The 19,609-nt window shown below is 50.4% G+C and overlaps 1 pseudogene; it reads left to right on the forward strand.

The window, feature by feature from the left end:
- The first annotated feature begins 12,501 nt into the window (after positions 1–12,501).
- LOC135532324 (neurotrophin-3-like) lies at positions 12,502–13,428 on the forward strand (annotated as a pseudogene).
- The last annotated feature ends 6,181 nt before the right edge of the window (positions 13,429–19,609 follow it).

Raw genomic sequence — 19,609 nt, forward strand, 5'->3', positions numbered from 1 at the left:
CCCTCCTCTCCTCCTCCCAGTCCCTCTCCCCTCCTCCCCCTCCTCCTCGTCCAAGTCCCCCTCCCCCTCCTAGTCCTCCTCCCCCTTCTCCTCCCTAGTCCCTTCCCTTCCCTCCTCCTCCTAGTCCCTCTCCCTCTCCTCCTCCTCCTAGTCCCCCTCCTCCTCCTCCTTGTCCCAGTCCCCCTCCTCCTAGTCCCCCTCCCCCTCCTAGTCCTCCTCCCCTTCTCTCCTCCTAGTCCCTTCCCTTCCTCCTCCTCCTAGTCCCTCTCCCCCTCCTCCTCCTAGTCCCCCTCCTCCTCCTCCTTGTCCAAGTCCCCCTACTCCTAGTCCCCCTCCCCCTCCTAGTCCTCCTCCCCCTTCTCCTCCTAGTCCCTTCCCTTCCTCCCCCTCCTCCTCCTAGTCCTCCTCCTCCTCCTAGTCCTCCTAGTCCCCTCCTCCCCCTCCTAGTCCCTGTCCTCCTCCCTAGTCCTTCTCCCCCTCCTCCTCCTAGTCCCTCTCCCCCTCCTCTCCTCCTCCTAGTCCCTCTTCCCCTCCTCTCCTCCCCTCCTAGTCCCTCTCCCTCTCCTCCTCCTCCTAGTCCCCCTCCCCCTCCTCCTTGTCCAAGTCCCCCTCCTCCTAGTCCTCCTCCCCTCCCTAGTCCTCCTCCCCCTTCTTCTCCCTAGTCCCTTCCTCCTCCTCCTACTCCCCCTCCCAGTCCTCCTCCCCCTCCTCCTCCTCCTAGTCCCCCTCCTCCCTAGTCCCCCTCCTCCTAGTCCCTCTGCCCCTCCTCCTAGTCCCCCTCCTCCTCCCTAGTCCCCTCCTCCTCCTCCTCCTCCTAGTCCTCTCCCCCTCCTTGTCCTCCTCCCCCTCCCCCTCCCTAGTCCTCCCCCCTCCCCCTCCTAGTCCTCCCCCTCCCCCTCCCTAGTCCCCCTCCTAGTCCTCCTCCCCCTCCTCCTCCTAGTCCCCCTACCCCTCCTCCTAGTCCCCCTCCTCCTCCTCCCCCTCCTCCTAGTCCCTCTCCCCTCCTCCCCCTCCTCCTAGTCCCTCTCCCCCTCCACCTCCTAGTCCCCCTCCCCTAGTCCCTCTCCCCCTCCTAGTCCCGCTCCTCCTCCTAGTCCCCCTCCCCCTCCTCCTAGTCCCCCTCCCCCTACTCCTAGTCCCTCTCCCCCTCCTCCTCCTCCCAGTCCCTCTCCCCCTCCTCCTAGTCCCTCTCCCCCTCCTCCTCCTCCTAGTCCCTCTCCCCCTCCTCCTCCTCCTAGTCCCTTCCCTTCCTCCTCCTCCTCCTAGTCCCTTCCCTTCCTCCTCCTCCTAGTCCCTCTCCCTCTCCTCCTCCTCCTAGTCCCCCTCCTCCTCCTCCTTGTCCAAGTCCCCCTCCTCCTAGTCCCCCTAGTCCTCCTCCCCCTTCTCCTCCTCCTAGTCCCTCTCCCCCTCCTCCTCCTAGTCCCCCTCCTCCTCCTCCTTGTCCAAGTCCCCCTACTCCTAGTCCCCCTCCCCCTCCTAGTCCTCCTCCCCCTTCTCCTCCTAGTCCCTTCCCCTTCCTCCCCCTCCTCCTCCTAGTCCTCCTCCTCCTCCTAGTCCTCCCTAGTCCCCTCCTCCCCCTCCTAGTCCCTGTCCTCCTCCAGTCCTTCTCCCCCTCCTCCTCCTAGTCCCTCTCCCCCTCCTCTCCTCCTCCTAGTCCCTCTCCCCCTCCTCTCCTCCTCCTAGTCCCTCTCCCTCTCCTCCTCCTCCTAGTCCCCCTCCTCCTCCTCCTTGTCCAAGTCCCCCTCCTCCTAGTCCCCCTCCTAGTCCTCCTCCCCCTTCTTCTCCTAGTCCCTTCCTCCTCCTCCTACTCCCTCCCAGTCCTCCCCCCCTCCTCCTCCTCCTAGTCCCCCTCCTCCTAGTCCCTCTGCCCCTCCTCCTAGTCCCCCTCCTCCTCCTCCTCCTCCTAGTCCTCTCCCCCTCCCCCTCCTTGTCCTCCCTCCCCCTCCCCCTCCTAGTCCTCCCCCTCCCCCCCCCCTAGTCCTCCCCCCTCCCCCTCCTAGTCCCCCTCCCCTCCCCTCCCAGTCCTCCTCCCCCTCCCCCCTAGTCCTCCTCCTCCTCCTAGTCCCCCTACCCCTCCTCCTCCTCCTAGTCCCCCTACCCCTCCTCCTCCTCCTAGTCCCCCTACCCCTCCTCCTCCTCCTAGTCCCTCTCCCCCTCCTCCTCCTAGTCCCTCTCCCCCTCCACCTCCTAGTCCTCCTCCTAGTCCTCCTCCCCCTAGTCCTTCTCCCACTCCTCCTCCTAGTCCTCCTCCCCCTCCTCCTAGTCCCCCTCCCCCTCCTGGTCCTCCTCCCCTTCCTCCTCCTCCTAGTCCCTCTCCCCCTCCTCCTCTCCCTCTCCCCCGTCCCTCCTCCCCCTCCCCGCCCTCCTCCTCCTCCTAGTCCCTCTCCTCCTCCTCCTAGTCCTCCTCCCCCTAGTCCTTCTCCCACTCCTCCTCCTAGTCCCCCCCTCCTCATCCTCCTAGTCCCCCTACCCCTCCTCCTAGTCCCCCTCCCCCTCATGGTCCTCCTCCCCTTCCTGGTCCTCCTCCTCCCTTCCTCCTCCTCCCCTTCCTCCTCCTCCTAGTCCCTCTCCTCCTCCTCCTCGTCCCCCTCCTCCTCCCCCTCCTTGTCCTCCTCCCCCTCCTTGTCCTCCTCCTCCTCCCCCCCCCTCCTTGTCCTCCTTCTCCTCCCCCTTCCTTGTCCTCCTCCTAGTCCCCGTCCCTCCTCCTCGTCCTCCTCGTCCTCCCCCTCCTTGTCCTCCTCCCCCTCCCTGTCCTCCTCCTCCCTAGTCCCCTTCCTCCTCCTCCCCCTCCCCCTAGTCCCCCCCTCCCCCTCCTAGTCCCCCTCCCCTCCTAGTCCTCCCCCCCCTCCAGTCCCCCCTCCCCTCCTAGTCCTCCTCCCCCTCCTCCTAGTCCCCCTACCCCTCCTCTCCTCCTAGTCCCTCTCCTCCTCCTAGTCCCTCTCCCTCTCCTCCTCCTCCTCCTAGTCCCTCTCCCCTCCTCCTCTCCTCCTCCTAGTCCCTCTACCTCTCCTCCTCCTCCTCCTAGTCCTCCTCCTCCTAGTCCCTCTCCCCCTCCTCCTCCTAGTCCCTCTCCCCTCCTAGTCCCTCTCCCCTCCTCCTCCTAGTCCCCCTCCTCCTCCTAGTCCCCCTCCCCCTCCTCCTCCTAGTCCCCCTACCCCTCCTCCTAGTCCCCCTACCCCTCCTCCTAGTCCCCCTCCTGGTCCTCCTCCCCTTCCTCCTCCTCCTCCTAGTCCCCCAGTCCCTCTCCCCCAGTCCCTCTCCTCCTCCTAGTCCCCCCCCTCCTCCTAGTCCTCCTCCCCCTAGTCCTTCTCCCACTCCTCCTCCTAGTCCTCCTCCCCCTCCTAGTCCTCTCCCCCTCCCCCTCCTTGTCCTCCTCCCCCTCCTAGCCCCCTCCTCCTCCTCCTAGTCCTCCTCCCCCTCTTCCTAGTCCCCCTCCCCCTCCTTGTCCTCCTCCCCCCTCCCTAGCCCTCCTCCTCCTAGTCCTCCTCCCCCTCCTCCTAGTCCCCTCCCCCCTCCTGGTCCTCCCCTCCCCCCTTCCTCCTCCTCCTAGTCCCTCTCCCCCTCCTCCTCCTCCTCTCCCTCTCCTCCTCCCCTCCCCCGCCCTCCTCCTCCTCCTAGTCCCTCTCCTCCTCCTCCTAGTCCTCCTCCCCCTAGTCCTTCTCCCACTCCTCCTCCTAGTCCTTCTCCCCCCTCCTCCTAGTCCCCCCCCTCCTCATCCTCCTAGTCCCCCTACCCCTCCTCCTAGTCCCCCTCCCCCTCATGGTCCTCCTCCCCTTCCTGGTCCTCCTCCTCCCCTTCCTCCTCCTCCCCTTCCTCCTCCTCCTAGTCCCTCTCCTCCTCCTCCTCGTCCCCCTCCTCCTCCCCCTCCTTGTCCTCCTCCCCCTCCTTGTCCTCCTCCTCCTCCCCCTCCCCCTCCTTGTCCTCCTTCTCCTCCCCCTTCCTTGTCCTCCTCCTAGTCCCCGTCCTCCTCCTCGCCCCTCCCCCTCCTTGTCCTCCTCCCCCTCCCTGTCCTCCTCCTCCTAGTCCCCTTCCTCCTCCTCCCCCTCCCCCCTCCTAGTCCCCCTCCCCTCCTAGTCCTCCTCCCCTCCCAGTCCCCCTCCCCTCCTAGTCCTCCTCCCCCCTACCCCTCCTCTCCTCCTAGTCCCTCTCCTCCTCCCTAGTCCCTCTCCCTCTCCTCCTCCTCCTCCTAGTCCCTCTCCCCCTCCTCTCCTCCTCCTAGTCCCTCTACCTCTCCTCCTCCTAGTCCTCCTCCTCCTAGTCCTCCTCCTCCTAGTCCCTCTCCCCCTCCTCCTCCTAGTCCCCTCCCCTCCTAGTCCCTCTCCCCTCCTCCTCCTAGTCCCCCTCCTCCTCCTAGTCCCCCTCCCCTCCTCCTCCTAGTCCCCCTACCCCTCCTCCTAGTCCCCCCTACCCCCTCCTCCTAGTCCCCCTCCTGGTCCTCCTCCCCTTCCTCCTCCTCCTCCTAGTCCCCCAGTCCCTCTCCCCCAGTCCCTCTCCTCCTCCTCCTAGTCCCCCTCCCCCTCCTCCTAGTCCTCCTCCCCCTAGTCCTTCTCCCACTCCTCCTCCTAGTCCTCCTCCCCCTCCTAGTCCTCTCCCCCTCCCCCTCCTTGTCCTCCTCCCCCTCCCCCCCTCCTCCTCCTCCTAGTCCTCCTCCCCCAGTCCTCCTCCCTCTTCCTAGTCCCCCTCCCCCTCCTTGTCCCTCCCCCTCCTAGCCCCCCTCCTCCTCCTCCCTAGTCCTCCTCCCCCTCCTCCTAGTCCCCCTCCCCCTCCTGGTCCTCCCCTCCCCTTCCTCCTCCTCCTAGTCCCTCTCCCCCTCCTCCTCTCCCTCTCCCCGTCCTCCTCCCCGCCCCCTCCTCCTCCTCCTAGTCCCTCTCCTCCTCCTCCTAGTCCTCCTCCCCTAGTCCTTCTCCCACTCCTCCTCCTAGTCCTTCTCCCCCTCCTCCTAGTCCCTCTCCTCCTCCTCCTCGTCCTCCTCCCCCTCCCCCTCCTTGTCCTCCTCCTCCTCCCCTCCTTGTCCTCCTCCTCCTCCCCCTCCCCCTCCTTGTCCTCCCCTCCTCCTCCCCCTCCTTGTCCTCCTCCTCCTTGTCCTCCTTCTCCTCCCCTTCCTGGTCCTCCTCCTCCCCTTCCTCCTCCTCCCCTTCCTCCTCCTCCTAGTCCCTCTCCTCCTCGTCCCCCTCCCCCCTCCCCCTCCTTGTCCTCCTCCCCCTCCCCCTCCTTGTCCTCCTCCCCTCCCCCTCCTTGTCCTCCTTCTCCTCCCCCTTCCTTGTCCTCCTCCTAGTCCCCTTCCCCCTCCTCGTCCTCCTCCTCCCCTCCTTGTCCTCCTCCCCTCCCTGTCCTCCTCCTCCTAGTCCCCTTCCTCCTCCTTCCCCTCCCCCTAGTCCCCCCCTCCCCCTCCTAGTCCCCTCCCCTCCTAGTCCTCCTCCCCCCTCCTAGTCCCCCTCCCCTCCTAGTCCTCCTCCCCCTCCTCCTAGTCCCCCTACCCCTCCTCTCCTCCTAGTCCCTCTCCTCCTCCCTAGTCCCTCTCCCTCTCCTCCTCCTCCTCCTAGTCCCTCTCCCCCTCCTCTCCTCCTCCTAGTCCCTCTCCCTCTCCTCCTAGTCCCTCTCCCTCTCCTCCTCCTAGTCCCCTCCCCCCTCCTAGTCCTCCTCCCCTCCTCCTAGTCCTTCTCCCCCTCATCCTCCTAGTCCCCCCCTCCTCATCCTCCTAGTCCCCCCCTCCTCATCCTCCTAGTCCCCCTACCCCTCCTCCTAGTCCCCCTCCCCTCCTGGTCCTCCTCCCCCTCCCTAGTCCCTCTCCTCGTCCTCCTCTCCTCGTCCTTGTCCCCCTCCCCTCCTTGTCCTCCTAGTCCCCCCCTCCTCCCAGTCCCCCCCCCCCTCCCTAGTCCCCCTCCCTCCTAGTCCTCCTCCCCCTCCTCCTAGTCCCCCTACCCCTCCTAGTCCCTCTCCCCTCCTCCTCCTCCTAGTCCCTCTCTCCTCCTCCTCCTAGTCCCCCTCCTCCTCCTAGTCCCGCTCCTCCTCCTTGTCCGTCTCCTCCTAGTCCCCCTCCCCCTCCTTGTCCGTCTCCCTCCTAGTCCCCCTCCCCTACTCCTAGTCCATCTCCCCCTCCTCCTCCTAGTCCCCCTCCCCCCTCCTCCCCCTCCTAGTCCCTCTCCGAGTCCCCCTCCCTCTCCTCCTACTCCTAGTCATTTTCACATGATTTTCTAGATTCAGAACATAAAATCAATCAATCAAATGTATTTATAAAGCCCTTTTACATCAGCCGATGTCACAAAGTGCTGTACAGAAACCCAGCCTCAATCCCAAACACAGGCAGAAGCACCGTGGTTAGGAAAAACTCCCGAGAGAGGGGGAGAGGGACGGCCAGTCCTCTTCTGGCTATGTCGGGTTGAGATTATAACAGAACAATGTTCATAGATGACCATCAGGGTCAAATAATAATATTGACAGTGGTTGTAAAGGGTGCAACAGGTCAGCACCTCAGGAGGTGATCATTCAAAGTTAGAGACAGCGAGTCGAAAACAGCAGGTCCGGGACAGGTAGAATGTCCGGTGGACAGGCCAGGGTTCCATAGCCGCAGGCAGAACAGTTAACTGGAGCAGCAGCACGGCCAGGTGGCCTGGGGTCAGCAAGGAGTCATCAGGCCAGATAGTCCTGAGGCATGGTCCCAGGGCTCAGGTCCTCCGGGAGGGGAGGGAGAGAATTAGACAGAGCTCACTTAAATTCACACAGGACACCCGATAAGACAGGAGAAATACTCCAGATATAACAGACTGACCCAAGCCCCCCCGACACAAACTATTGCAGCATAAGTATTGGAGGCTGAGACAGGAGGGGTCGGCTGACACTGTGACCCCATCCGATGATACCCCCGGACAGGGCCAAACAGGAAGGATATAACCCCACCCACTTTGCCAAAGCACAGCCCCCACACCAATAGAGGGATATCTTCAACCACCAACTTACCATCCTGAGACAAGGCTGAGTATAGCCCACGAAGATGTCCCCCACTGAATAAACCCGAGGGGGGTGGGGCCAACCCGGACAGGAAGATCATGTCAGTGACTCAACCCACTCAAGTGACGCACCCCTCCTAGGGACGGCATGGAAGAGCACCAGTAAGCCAGTTACTCAGAGACATCAAGAGTGGTTCATCGCTCCAGTGCCTTTCCATTCATAAAACATTATAATATTCCAGGACTAATTCTATTAGCATTTTGGCATGATTCTAGATTCAGAACATAAAACAACCTTCATAATGTTCCAGGACTAATTCTATTAGCATTTTGGCATGATTCTAGATTCAGAACATAAAACAACATTCATAATGTTCCAGGACTAATTCTATTAGCATTTTGGCATGATTCTAGATTCAGAACATAAAACAACCTTCATAATGTTCCAGGGTCCTACCGACTGAGCCTGTGTGGCTCAGTCGGTAGAGCATGGCGCTTGCAACGCCAAGCGTCGTGGGTTCGATTCCCGCTGGGACCACCCATATGTAAAAGTAGTGGCCCCAGCCGACTTGTAAGTCGCTTTGGACAAAAGCGTCTGCTAAATGGGATATATATATATTTTGGCATGATTCTAGATTCAGAACATAATACAACATTCATAATGTTCCAGGACTAATTCTATTAGCATTTTGGCATGATTCTAGATTCAGAACATAATACAACATTCATAATGCTCCAGGACTAATTCTATTAGCATTTTGGCATGATTCTAGATTCAGAACATAAAACAACATTCATAATGTTCCAGGACTAATTCTATTAGCATTTTGGCATGATTCTAGATTCAGAACATAAAACAACCTTCATAATGCTCCAGGACTAATTCTATTAGCATTTTGGCATGATTCTAGATTCAGAACATAAAACAACATTCATAATGCTCCAGGACTAATTCTATTAGCATTTTGGCATGATTCTAGATTCAGAACATAAAACAACCTTCATAATGCTCCAGGACTAATTCTATTAGCATGTTGGCATGATTCTAGATTCAGAACATAAAACAACATTCATAATGCTCCAGGACTAATTCTATTAGCATTTTGGCATGATTCTAGATTCAGAACATAAAACAACATTCATAATGCTCCAGGACTAATTCTATTAGCATTTTGGCATGATTCTAGATTCAGAACATAAAACAACATTCATAATGCTCCAGGACTAATTCTATTAGCATTTTGGCATGATTCTAGATTCAGAACATAAAACAACATTCATAATGCTCCAGGACTAATTCTATTAGCATTTTGGCATGATTCTAGATTCAGAACATAAAACAACCTTCATAATGCTCCAGGACTAATTCTATTAGCATTTTGGCATGATTCTAGATTCAGAACATAATACAACATTCATAATGCTCCAGGACTAATTCTATTAGCATTTTGGCATGATTCTAGATTCAGAACATAAAACAACCTTCATAATGCTCCAGGACTAATTCTATTAGCATTTTGGCATGATTCTAGATTCAGAACATAAAACAACATTCATAATGTTCCAGGACTAATTCTATTAGCATTTTGGCATGATTCTAGATTCAGAACATAAAACAACCTTCATAATGCTCCAGGACTAATTCTATTAGCATTTTGGCATGATTCTAGATTCAGAACATAAAACAACATTCATAATGTTCCAGGACTAATTCTATTAGCATTTTGGCATGATTCTAGATTCAGAACATAAAACAACCTTCATAATGCTCCAGGACTAATTCTATTAGCATTTTGGCATGATTCTAGATTCAGAACATAAAACAACATTCATAATGCTCCAGGACTAATTCTATTAGCATTTTGGCATGATTCTAGATTCAGAACATAAAACAACATTCATAATGCTCCAGGACTAATTCTATTAGCATTTTGGCATGATTCTAGATTCAGAACATAAAACAACCTTCATAATGTTCCAGGACTAATTCTATTAGCAGTTTGGCATGATTCTAGATTCAGAACATAAAACAACATTCATAATGCTCCAGGACTAATTCTATTAGCATTTTGGCATGATTCTAGATTCAGAACATAAAACAACATTCATAATGCTCCAGGACTAATTCTATTAGCATTTTGGCATGATTCTAGATTCAGAACATAAAACAACATTCATAATGCTCCAGGACTAATTCTATTAGCATTTTGGCATGATTCTAGATTCAGAACATAATACAACATTCATAATGTTCCAGGACTAATTCTATTAGCATTTTGGCATGATTCTAGATTCAGAACATAAAACAACCTTCATAATGCTCCAGGACTAATTCTATTAGCATTTTGGCATGATTCTAGATTCAGAACATAAAACAACCTTCATAATGCTCCAGGACTAATTCTATTAGCATTTTGGCATGATTCTAGATTCAGAACATAAAACAACCTTCATAATGTTCCAGGACTAATTCTATTAGCATTTTGGCATGATTCTAGATTCAGAACATAAAACAACATTCATAATGCTCCAGGACTAATTCTATTAGCATTTTGGCATGATTCTAGATTCAGAACATAAAACAACCTTCATAATGCTCCAGGACTAATTCTATTAGCATTTTGGCATGATTCTAGATTCAGAACATAAAACAACATTCATAATGTTCCAGGACTAATTCTATTAGCATTTTGGCATGATTCTAGATTCAGAACATAAAACAACCTTCATAATGTTCCAGGACTAATTCTATTAGCATTTTGGCATGATTCTAGATTCAGAACATAATACAACATTCATAATGCTCCAGGACTAATTCTATTAGCATTTTGGCATGATTCTAGATTCAGAACATAAACAACCTTCATAATGATCCAGGACTAATTCTATTAGCATTTTGGCATGATTCTAGATTCAGAACATAAAACAACATTCATAATGCTCCAGGACTAATTCTATTAGCATTTTGGCATGATTCTAGATTCAGAACATAAACAACATTCATAATGCTCCAGGACTAATTCTATTAGCATTTTGGCATGATTCTAGATTCAGAACATAAAACAACCTTCATAATGCTCCAGGACTAATTCTATTAGCATTTTGGCATGATTCTAGATTCAGAACATAAAACAACCTTCATAATGCTCCAGGACTAATTCTATTAGCATTTTGGCATGATTCTAGATTCAGAACATAAAACATTCATAATGCTCCAGGACTAATTCTATTAGCATTTTGGCATGATTCTAGATTCAGAACATAATACAACATTCATAATGCTCCAGGACTAATTCTATTAGCATTTTGGCATGATTCTAGATTCAGAACATAAAACAACCTTCATAATGCTCCAGGACTAATTCTATTAGCATTTTGGCATGATTCTAGATTCAGAACATAATACAACATTCATAATGCTCCAGGACTAATTCTATTAGCATTTTGGCATGATTCTAGATTCAGAACATAATACAACATTCATAATGCTCCAGGACTAATTCTATTAGCATTTTGGCATGATTCTAGATTCAGAACATAAAACAACCTTCATAATGCTCCAGGACTAATTCTATTAGCATTTTGGCATGATTCTAGATTCAGAACATAAAACAACCTTCATAATGCTCCAGGACTAATTCTATTAGCATTTTGGCATGATTCTAGATTCAGAACATAAAACAACATTCATAATGTTCCAGGACTAATTCTATTAGCATTTTGGCATGATTCTAGATTCAGAACATAAAACATTCATAATGCTCCAGGACTAATTCTATTAGCATTTTGGCATGATTCTAGATTCAGAACATAAAACAACCTTCATAATGCTCCAGGACTAATTCTATTAGCATTTTGGCATGATTCTAGATTCAGAACATAAAACAACCTTCATAATGCTCCAGGACTAATTCTATTAGCATTTTGGCATGATTCTAGATTCAGAACATAATACAACATTCATAATGCTCCAGGACTAATTCTATTAGCATTTTGGCATGATTCTAGATTCAGAACATAAAACAACCTTCATAATGTTCCAGGACTAATTCTATTAGCATTTTGGCATGATTCTAGATTCAGAACATAAAACAACATTCATAATGTTCCAGGACTAATTCTATTAGCATTTTGGCATGATTCTAGATTCAGAACATAAAACAACATTCATAATGCTCCAGGACTAATTCTATTAGCATTTTGGCATGATTCTAGATTCAGAACATAAAACAACCTTCATAATGCTCCAGGACTAATTCTATTAGCATTTTGGCATGATTCTAGATTCAGAACATAAAACAACCTTCATAATGCTCCAGGACTAATTCTATTAGCATTTTGGCATGATTCTAGATTCAGAACATAAAACAACATTCATAATGTTCCAGGACTAATTCTATTAGCATTTTGGCATGATTCTAGATTCAGAACATAAAACAACATTCATAATGCTCCAGGACTAATTCTATTAGCATTTTGGCATGATTCTAGATTCAGAACATAAAACAACCTTCATAATGCTCCAGGACTAATTCTATTAGCATTTTGGCATGATTCTAGATTCAGAACATAAAACAACCTTCATAATGCTCCAGGACTAATTCTATTAGCATTTTGGCATGATTCTAGATTCAGAACATAAAACAACATTCATAATGTTCCAGGACTAATTCTATTAGCATTTTGGCATGATTCTAGATTCAGAACATAAAACATTCATAATGCTCCAGGACTAATTCTATTAGCATTTTGGCATGATTCTAGATTCAGAACATAAAACAACCTTCATAATGCTCCAGGACTAATTCTATTAGCATTTTGGCATGATTCTAGATTCAGAACATAAAACAACCTTCATAATGCTCCCGGACTAATTCTATTAGCATTTTGGCATGATTCTAGATTCAGAACATAATACAACATTCATAATGCTCCAGGACTAATTCTATTAGCATTTTGGCATGATTCTAGATTCAGAACATAAAACAACCTTCATAATGTTCCAGGACTAATTCTATTAGCAGTTTGGCATGATTCTAGATTCAGAACATAAAACAACATTCATAATGCTCCAGGACTAATTCTATTAGCATTTTGCATGATTCTAGATTCAGAACATAATACAACATTCATAATGCTCCAGGACTAATTCTATTAGCATTTTGGCATGATTCTAGATTCAGAACATAAAACATTGATAATCCTCCAGAATATTCTGAATCCAGAATAACTGAATCTCGTGGTGTAATTATTGATTATAGGTGATTATTAATACCTGATTGTCTGTCTCCTCTACACCACATATCTTACAGGTGAATCTAGTGGTGGAATTATGGATTATAGTTGATTTAATAACTGCTATTCTGAATCCTCTACTCCATAGATCTTACAGGTGAATTTAGTGGTGTAATTATTGATTATAGGTGATTAATAACTGGTATTCTGTCTACTCCACAGATCTTACAGGTGAATCTAGTGGTGTAATTATTGATTATAGGTGATTAATAACTGATATTCTGTCTCTACTCCACAGATCTTACAGGTGAATCTAGTGATGTCCATGTTGCTGTATGTGTTGTTCCTAGCGTACCTCTACGGTATCCAGGCAACGCACATGGAGCGCCAGCAGCCCCCGCCCACCCAGGACCCCATCAACTCCCTCATCATCCAGCTGCTGCAGGCGGACCTGACCCGCGGCCGGGGGAGGCAGGGTGAGGGCCAGGACAGGCAGGCCCAGGACACATTGCCACCGTTGGGCCTGCTCGCCATTGACACCCCTCTGGACGACAGTAGATTCCTGGAGAGGCGCAGCTCGCTGTACCAGCCCAGGTCATCTGACCTGCTGGTGCAGCAGAAACACTATAACTCTCCCCGGGTCCTGCTGAGTGAGCGGGCGCCCCTGCAGCCCCCTCCGCTCTACTCTATAGATGACTACGTGGGCAGCTCTGGCAGAACCAACAAGACCCGCAGGAAGAGATACGCAGAACACAAGAGTTACCGCGGGGAGTACTCCGTCTGTGACAGCCAATCACAGTGGGTGACAGACAAGACGAATGCGGTGGACATCAGGGGTCGTCAGGTCACCGTCCTGGATCAGATAAAGATGGGAACCGCTGAAAGCAACTTTGTTAAGCAGTACTTCTATGAGACCAAGTGTCGGACTGCCAAACCTTTTAAGAGCGGCTGTCGCGCATCGATGACAAACACTGAACTCGCAGTGTAAGACCTCTCAGACGTACGTCAGAGCTCTGACGCAGGACCGGACCTCTGTGGGCTGGCGCTGGATACGGATAGACACTTCCTGTGTCTGTGCGTTGTCACGGAAACACCGCAGGACGTAAACACACAACCCGACCAGAGACATTATGGAATATATTTCCTTATTGTGAAGGGGGGCTGTACATATAAATTATTATTTAAGTTATGTGAAATACATGTAGTTTCTACATGGCTATATATGATATATAAATATATTTGTTATTTATTGAAGTCATCATCAAAGGAAAAAATAAAAAAATATATATACCAAGAACAGCCACCACACAGCCTAGCATCTTCAGACTCAGACCATGGAGCTGGACAGTACAGCCTAGCATGGAGAGACTCGACCATGGGGCTGGACAGTACAGCCTAGCATGGAGAGACTCTACCATGGGGCTGGACAGTACAGCCTAGCATGGAGAGACTTTACCATTGCGCTGGACAGTACAGCCTAGTATGGAGAGACTCTACCATGGGGCTGGACAGTACAGCCTAGCATGGAGAGACTTTACCATTGCGCTGGACAGTACAGCCTAGTATGGAGAGACTCTAGCATGGAGAGACTTTACCATTGCGCTGGACAGTACAGCCTAGTATGGAGAGACTCTACCATGGGGCTGGACAGTACAGCCTAGCATGGAGAGACTCTACCATTGCGCTGGACAGTACAGCCTAGCATGGAGAGACTACCATTGCGCTGGACAGTACAGCCTAGCATGGAGAGAATCTACCATGGGGCTGGACAGTACAGCCTAGCATGGAGAGACTATATCATTGGGATGGACAGTACAGCCTAGCATCTTCAGACTCAGACCATGGATGTGAACAGTACAGCCTAGCATGGAGAGACTCTACCATGGGGCTGGACAGTACAGCCTAGCATGGAGAGACTTTACCATTGCGCTGGACAGTACAGCCTAGTATGGAGAGACTCTACCATGGGGCTGGACAGTACAGCCTAGCATCTTCAGACTCAGACCATAGATCTGGACAGTACAGCCTAGCATGGAGAGACTCTACCATGGGGCTGGACAGTACAGCCTAGCATGGAAAGACTTTACCATTGGGCTGGACAGTACAGCCTAGCATGGAGAGACTCTATCATTGGGCTGGACAGTACAGCCTAGCATCTTCAGACTCAGACCATGGATCTGGACAGTACAGCCTAGCATGGAGAGACTCTACCATGGGGCTGGACAGTACAGCCGAGCATGGAGAGACTCTACCATTGGGCTGGACAGTATAGCCTATTGTGGAGAGACTCTACCATTGGGCTGGACAGTACATTCTAGCATGGAGAGACTCTACCATTGGGATGGACAGTACAGCCGAGCATGGAGAGACTCTACCATGGGGCTGGACAGTACAGCCTATTGTGGAGAGACTCTACCATTGGGCTGGACAGTACATTCTAGCATGGAGAGACTCTACCATTGGGATGGACAGTACAGCCTAGCATGGAGAGACTCTACCATGGGGCTGGACAGTACAGCCTAGTATGAAGAGACAACGTGCCTTGTTGATATACCTAGGGCAGCAGATGAAAAATAAGATCACTAGGGGATATGACATCACCAGGTGTGGAGTAGGGGATCTACACTGTCATTCAGCTCATTCTATGACATCACTGCTCTGACTTAAACAGAAATCTGATCCAAATGTTATTGTGGACTAAATATGTACTGTCTGGATGTATGGACAAACCACGAACATGTACGGGTATTCGACAGACCTGCTGACATACGACAGACCAGACATGTTTGGGTTTTCCATGATGTAGTAACTACAGGTTTTGCTGTATCATCCAGGCTCAATACATGAGGTCTGATATGGTACTTTGGTACCAGGCCTCTGGCCTGGAAGAGCTGTGGCTGTAGGGAGGCTGGGCAGTATGTATAGAGCACATGGAGCAGGTCTGTCTGGCCTCATTAGGTCATGTTCTGCTAATGGTATCAGGACCAAAGCCTCTCAGCCCCCTCCTCTCCCTGTTAATCTGGTCCTGTCTGACCGTCTCCAACCTCTAACCCGAAACCCAACGTCTAATCCTAAAGCCACCTCCACTCTCTAAGCCTAAAGCCACCTTCACTCTCTAAGCCTAAAGCCACCTCCACTCTCTAAGCCTAAAGCCACCTCCACTCTCTAAGCCTAAAGCCACCTCCACTCTCTAAGCCTAAAGCCACCTCCACTCTCTAAGCCTAAAGCCACCTCCACTCTCTAAGCCTAAAGCCACCTCCACTCTCTAAGCCTAAAGCCACCTCCACTCTCTAAGCCTAAAGCCACCCCCACTCTCTAAGCCTAAAGCCACCCCACTCTCTAAGCCTAAAGCCACCCCCACTCTCTAAGCCTAAAGCCACCCCCACTCTCTAAGCCTAAAGCCACCCCCACTCTCTAAGCCTAAAGCCACCTCCACTCTCTAATCCTAAAGCCACCTCCACTCTCTAAGCCTAAAGCCACCTCCACTCTCTAAGCCTAAAGCCACCTCCACTCTCTAAGCCTAAAGCCACCTCCACTCTCTAAGCCTAAAGCCACCTCCACTCTCTAAGTCTAAAGCCACCTCCACTCTCTAAGTCTAAAGCCACCTCCACTCTCTAAGTCTAAAGCTACCTCCACTCTCTAAGCCTAAAGCCACCTCCACTCTCTAAGCCTAAAGCCACCCCACCTTGGTGATACCCCGCCCTGAGAATAGTGGAACAGTATGATAGACTATAGTAGAACCTGGTAGAACCTCAGAACCTGGTAGAATCTAGTAGAACCCGAGTGAACCCAGTAGAACCTGATAGAGCTCTGTGATGTCCAGGGCAAGCAGCAGGTAGGTTGAGGTGTTGTGGCAGGTTAGCAGGTAGGTAGCAGGTATCAGGCTCATATCAGACTGTGCCAGAGCTAATGACATGGTGTCTTAGGGAGTGGAAAGCTGCCTAAGGACATGTTCATCTGTGCAGAGCTAGGATTGAAACCCCTAAGCTACCCTGTAAGATGCTTTACGACAGGCAAATCCCAGCTTCAGATCACTCTCTGTCGGGTGGGCTTTTACCTAAATCATGCATTGATGTCATTTGGAAGTCTGGAGGACAGAGTTTTGTGTTGCATAAGACCTCAGACTTCCTGTCGGGTACAAGGTCAGACAGCAATGCGAGAGAGCTATTCATAAGACTTCCAGGTCACGGTTAGAGTTTAGAGGTCAGTTGGTTCAGGCTCAGACACTAAATCTGACACCTGTCTATCAAACTAACCCTACCAAACAAACAACCCAGACCCCTAACCCTACCTCAGTAACCCTACCTAACCCTGACCCCTAACCCTACCTCAGTAACCCTACCTAACCCTGACCCCTAACCCTACCTCAGTAACCCTACCTAACCCTGACCCCTAACACTACCTAACCCTGACCCCTAACCCTGACCCCTAACCCTACCTAACCCTGCCCCAAAACACTACCTCAGAAACCCTACCTAACCCTGACCCCTAACCCTACCTAACCCTGACCCCTAACACTACCTCAGAAACCCTACCTAACCCTGACCCCTAACACTACCTCAGGGTCAGAGAACACTGAGAAGACCTGTCAACCTCAATGTATTGGGAGGAACCTCCACACAACCATCACAGAACATTCATACAACCATCACAGAACATAATTTACTTTGAATTTTTACCCCTTTTTCTCCCCAATTTCGTGGTATCCAACTGATAGTTACAGTCTTGTCCCATCGCTGCAACTCCCTTACGGACTCGCGGCGACGGACTCGAGGCGAAGGTCGAGAGCCGTGCGTCCTCCGAAATACAACCCAGCCAAGCCGCACTGCTTCTTGACACAATGCCCGCTCAAGCCTGGAAGCCAGCCGCACCAATGTGTGGGAGGAAACCCCGTCCACCTGGCGACGTGTCAGCATGCATTGCACCCGGCCCACCACAGGAGTAGCTAGTGTGGAATGGGACAAGAGCCCTCCCCTAACCTGGACGACGCTGGGCCAATTGTACGCCGTCTCATGGGTCTCCCGGTCGCTGCCGGCTGCGATAGAGCCTGGACTCGAACCCATGATCTCTAGTGGCACAGCCTTAGACCACTGAGCCACTCGGGAGGCCTCTCATAACATCCACACAACCATCACAGAACATTCATACAACCATCTCCTAACATTCATACAACCTTTTCATAACATCCATACAACCATCACAGAACATCCATACAACCATCACAGAACATTCATACAACCTTCTCATAACATCCATACAACCATCTCCTAACATTCATACAACCTTCTCATAACATCCATACAACCATCTCATAACATCCATACAACCATCTCATAACATTCATACAACCATCACAGAACATTCATACAATCCATCTCCTAACATCCAAAGTGTAAAGTTCCATCCCACAGGCCACATAGAGACAGCTAAACCAGACCAACTCAGGCAGCTAACACAGAGTTAACAAAGTTACTGAATCTTTGATGCAGGGAGGGGGATTGACAGGCTGACAAAGTAAGGAATGAGAGTTTAAACCAGAGGTTATATTTAAGAAGGAGTTTCATAGATTCTCCAACTCCAGTAGGATTATACAGCTATACGATGTTGATACAGGCACCACTAGAAACCATCTGACCCAAATATAGACCTTTAACAACCTGACCATGGAGCTCCTTTACACCAGCAGAGGGGGGAGGGGAGAGAAAGGGGCGATTCAGACAACAGGGAAATATCAGAAGGGTGGAACCACTGGCCTATATTATGGAACACAGAAGGGATTATAAGAAGCTGACTGACAGCAGAGACCCGGGGGTGGAAACAGATGGGGTTAGAACCAATTACCTATAGGGTGGAACAGAGAGGGGGTTAGAACCAATTACCTATATGGTGGAACAGAGAGGGGGTTAGAACCAATGACCTATAGGGTGGAACAGAGAGGGGGTTAGAACCAATGACCTATAGGGTGGAACAGAGAGGGGGTTAGAACCAATGACCTATAGGGTGGAACAGAGAGGGGGTTAGAACCAATGACCTATAGAGTGGAACAGAGAGGGGGTTAGAACCAATGACCTATAGAGTGGAACAGAGGGGGGGTTAGAACCAATGACCTATAGAGTGGAACAGAGAGGGGGTTAGAACCAATGACCTATAGAGTGGAACAGAGATGGAATTAGAACCAATGACCTATAGAGTGGAACAGAGAGGGGTTAGAACCAATGACCTATAGAGTGGAACAGAGAGGGGGTTAGAACCAATGACCTATAGAGTGGAACAGAGAGGGGGTTAGAACCAATGACCTATAGAGTGGAACAGAGATGGAATTAGAACCAATGACCTATAGAGTGGAACATAGAGGGGGTTAGAACTAATGGCCTATAGAGTGGAACAGAGAGGGGGTTAGAACCAATGACCTATAGAGTGGAACAGAGAGGGGTTAGAACCAATGACCTATAGACTGGAACAGAGATGGAATTAGAACCAATGACCTATAGAGTGGAACAGAGAGGGGGTTAGAACTAATGGCCTATAGAGTGGAACAGAGAGGGGGTTAGAACCAATGACCTATAGAGTGGAACAGAGAGGGGGTTAGAACCAATGACCTATAGAGTGGAACAGAGATGGAATTAGAACCAATGACCTATAGAGTGGAACAGAGAGGGGGTTAGAACTAATGGCCTATAGAGTGGAACAGAGAGGGGGTTAGAACCAATGACCTATAGAGTGGAACAGAGAGGGGGTTAGAACCAATGCCCTATAGAGTGGAACAGAGAGGGGGTTAGAACCAATTACCTGTAGAGTGGAACATCACCGTTGCATTGTTCACCTGTGATAACAGCTGGAGAAGAACTGGCCACACACACCATTACACATAGGAGTTCTCCCACAGACCTATACCACCCACACCATTACAGATAGGAGTTCTCCACAGACCTATACCACCCACACCATTACAGATAGGAGTTCTCCCACAGACCTACACCACCCACACCATTACACATAGGAGTTCTCCACAGACCTACACCACCCACATTATTACTGATAGGAGTTCTCCACAGACCTATACCACCCACACCATTACAGATAGGAGTTCTCCACAGACCTACACCACCCACATTATTACTGATAGGAGTTCTCCACAGACCTACACCACCCACACCATTACAGATAGGAGTTCTCCCATAGACCTATACCACCCACACCATTACAGATAGGAGTTCTCCACAGACCTACACCACCCACATTATTACTGATAGGAGTTCTCCACAGACCTATACCACCCACATCATTACAGATAGGAGTTCTCCACAGACCTACACCACCCACATTATTACTGATAGGAGTTCTCCACAGACCTACACCACCCACACCATTACAGATAGGAGTTCTCCACAGACCTATACCACCCACACCATTACAGATAGTTCTCC

This window comes from Oncorhynchus masou, unplaced genomic scaffold, assembly GCF_036934945.1.
Source record: "Oncorhynchus masou masou isolate Uvic2021 unplaced genomic scaffold, UVic_Omas_1.1 unplaced_scaffold_1815, whole genome shotgun sequence".
Classification (NCBI taxonomy): Eukaryota; Metazoa; Chordata; class Actinopteri; order Salmoniformes; family Salmonidae; genus Oncorhynchus; species Oncorhynchus masou.